Source organism: Cicer arietinum, chromosome 5 (genome assembly GCF_000331145.2).
Source record: "Cicer arietinum cultivar CDC Frontier isolate Library 1 chromosome 5, Cicar.CDCFrontier_v2.0, whole genome shotgun sequence".
Lineage (NCBI taxonomy): Eukaryota > Viridiplantae > Streptophyta > Magnoliopsida > Fabales > Fabaceae > Cicer > Cicer arietinum.
Genome location: NC_021164.2, coordinates 15,513,583 through 15,517,430, shown reverse-complemented (window position 1 = coordinate 15,517,430; position 3,848 = coordinate 15,513,583).

Below are 3,848 nucleotides of genomic sequence, written 5' to 3'. Positions count from 1 at the left end.
AAGTTATGGAATGTTATGTCAAAGTTCTTATGAATAAAGATTGAAAGACATCTTATATAGTTTTGGAAAAACCAACTACGAAATCGATTTCCCAATCGATTTTGTAAAGTTATAAAATGAGCTAAATCGATTTGCCAATCGATTATCGCGATCTTGGTTTTCTTTAATCTTGAAACTATACAAGCTAATCGATTTACCAATCGATTCTTTAAAACAACACTTTTCAGCAGAACATGTCCAGACCTGTATAAATCGATTGCCTAATCGATTTCTGGGAAACTGTTTTAATAAAACTAATTTCAATCGATTACTCAATCGATTTGCCAAACTTCAGAGTCGATGTATAAAACCACGGAGTCGATTTGGTCACAATCTCAGAGTTCACTGTGTTTTCAACAAGTTTATTTCAATCGATTTGCCAATCGATTGTTTTCAAAACAGTGGCTCAGGTTTTTGATGTCAATCGATTTGTCAATCGATGTGATTCAAAATAGTGATTCAGTTTTAATATCAATCGATTTGCCAATCGATTGTTTTCAAAACAGTGGCTCAGCTATTTGATATCAATCGACTTGTCAATCGCTTTGGTGTCATGTTCCTGAAAAGTTTTTACCTGGTGTTTAGTTCAATCGATTTGCCAATCGATTGCAACCAAACTTTATCAAAATTAAAGTGTTAACAATAGATTGTCCAATCGATTGTATTTGTCACAGGTGAGGTTATTTTTCAAATGATACTTTGTCAATCGATTTGCCAATCGATTTCCTCAGCACTGGAGTGCCACTGTGACTCATCCAATCGATTTACCAATCGATGTGTTACCATCAGGTTTGATTTGTGAAATGTTCAATCGATTTACCAATCGATTACTCTCCAAATCAGAGGCTACTGACTTGTGCAGTTTTCATTTTTAATTAAGCTAATCGATTGCCTAATCGATTGCACATTCACAAACACTTAAGATTTCCTTACACCCTTGTTATGAAATCGATTTCCCAATCGATTTACATATTCAGAATTCAACTTTTGTTGATTTCTTGTGTTCCAAGCAATTTGATCCAAGTGTGTAGGGTTTGATTATGGTTCCTGAAATCTTGCTCAATTCAAATATTAGATTTATCATGCATTGTATGAACATTGTTGAATTATTAATTATGTCAAAATTAGGAATCAAAGGATCAAAATCCAACAATCTCCCCCTTTTTGGCATAATTGACAATTCATACAATTGTAACTTGAGCATATCAAACCATTTCAAAATCATACCAAAGAAACCAATTCATAGCATTAAATATGTACCAATACAGATCATCAGAGCATGTGTCAAAATGTATCAAATCAGCATTACATTATTTGTTATTTTCGGTTGGTGACCCTTTACAATTATTGTGGAAATCTGGGCTTTGCCCTCAGATGAGAGTCAGGACGATCCTACCGGTTCGTACCCTACAGACGGGAATGGAGATGGGAACGAGTGATTGCAGTTACATTAGGAGGATCTCACGGGGCGCGTGGAGATACTCAGGATGTATAGCTTTTTGGTAGGATGATCAGATTAGGATGATGTATAGGAAGTAGGTGTCCTTCTTTTTGGATTGGAGTATTTTTAGTTTGGAAAACTGTACTTATACTAATATTGTCAGTTTGACTTTTTACTTGAATGGGTTCCATGTACCATTTGTTGTTGTGTAAATGTTTTGGATTTATAATTGGAGAAACTCTTCCGCTGTTTGTAAATTATAATGACTCAATTATTTATCCAAAGGCATTTTCCTGATTTAATCCTTTGTTTTATTTTAATTCCTTTTAATTCCTGTTGAAAAAAAAAATTATACCCTCGCTTTGAAAAACGGGGTGTTACAATTACTTTCCTTGTTAAGAAATTTGGTAGGTTTCTTAAAAATGACAGAACTTTCAAAAAGAAAAGTTTCAGAAAGAGAGATAGTTCTACTTCAAATCAAAACTTCACTTGCTTTGAATGCGGAAAGCAAGGACATATCAAGGCAGACTGTCCAAACCTTGTTAAGAAGAATGCCATAAAAAAGAAAGACATTTAAGAAGGCATAGATAGCATGGGAAGACAATGAAGTAAGTTCATCGTCAGAAATAGAAAGTGAAGAATACGCTAATGTTGCATTAATGGCATCGCATCAATCAGATGATGAAGAAGAGGTTAGTCACATAGACTCCCCTCATCACAATAAAAATAATAATGAATTAATTGTAGAATATAATGATGCTCAAAATGCCATTGAGGAACTACTGATTGAATGTAAAAATCTATTTAAATGGGAAGACAATGAAGTAAGTTCATCTTCAGAAATAGAAAGTGAAGAATACGCTAATGTTGCATTAATGGCATCACATCAATCAGATGATGAAGAAGAGGTTAGTAACATAGACTCCCCTCATCACAATAAAACTAATAATGAATTAATTGTAGAATATAATGATGCTCAAAATGCCATTAAGGAACTACTGATTGAATGTAAAAATCTATTTAAATTAGTGTCAAAACAAAAGAAACAAATCTCAAGTCTTCAAGAAAAAGTTGACATTATGGAAAAGAATCCTGAAAAACTAAAACAGAATTTTACATGTAATAAATTTGACTCCCTCTCCTTCAAGATTGTTCAATTAAATAGGGTAATTGAACGATACGAAAAGGGACAAATAGGATTGAAAACTATTTTAAATGTGCAAAGATACTCAAATGACAAAAGTGGTATTGGATATTCAAAATTTGATAAACCAAGCTTGAATAAGACAATTTTTGTTAAAGCAAGTAATCAATCCAATCAAGAAAAAATTATAATTATGAAAAAGGATCATCATTATAAAGAAAGAAGTATTCAAAATAAATCTCATATACATGTTACTAAAAATAGATTTACTCCTACATGTTCTTATTGTGGTCTTAATGGTCACCTACCTAATGCTTGTCACATTAGAAACATTGGTGTTCCAAAAGGGCATTATATATGGGTAAAGAAAGGTACTAACAATCAATGACCCAAAGCACATTGGGTACCTAATAAAATTTGATTTCAATTTTGTAGGTATGCACGCAAGGTACCTCAAATATGTGGAACACCTACAAATATGACGGGTGATGTAACAAAATTGAATTTCATTTGTAACTTCATTTTGGATGATGCATTCATCTTTGTTGAAGGCTATCTTGTATCCTTTGTCGCAAAGTTGGCTAATGCTTATGAGATTGTGTTTTAGACCTTCAACATATAAGACATCTTCAATCGAGGGGGATGAGGTTGTACCAACTTTTTCAATGCCTAAAATTTTTCCTTTGTTGTTGTCTCCATAGACTACATATCCCTTTGACTCAAGAGTTAAGGCTGAAAATTTTGTTACATCATCCGTCATATTTTTAGAGCATCCACTGTCTAATTGATACATATGGACTTGTTTGGTCCATCAAGAACCAAAAGTCTTGGTGGAAACTCATATGGACTAGTAATTGTTGATGATTACTCAAGGTTCACTTGGACCTTATTTTTGGAAAGTAAAAATGAAGCTTTTAAAGCATTTAAAAACTATGCCAAGCTAGTCCAAAACGAACAATCAACCAAAATTGTATCAATTAGAAGTGATCATGGAGGAGAATTACAAAATACTTCCTTTGAAGAATTTTGTGAAGAAAATGGAATTTTCCACAATTTTTCTGCACCTAGAACACCACAACAAAATGGGGTTGTTGAGAGAAAAAACAGATCTTTGGTAGAGCTCGCAAGGACTATGCTAAGCGACTCAAACCTACCAAAATATTTTTGGGCAGATCTTGTAAACACAGCATGCTATGTTTCCAATCGAGTAATCATTCGGCCGAT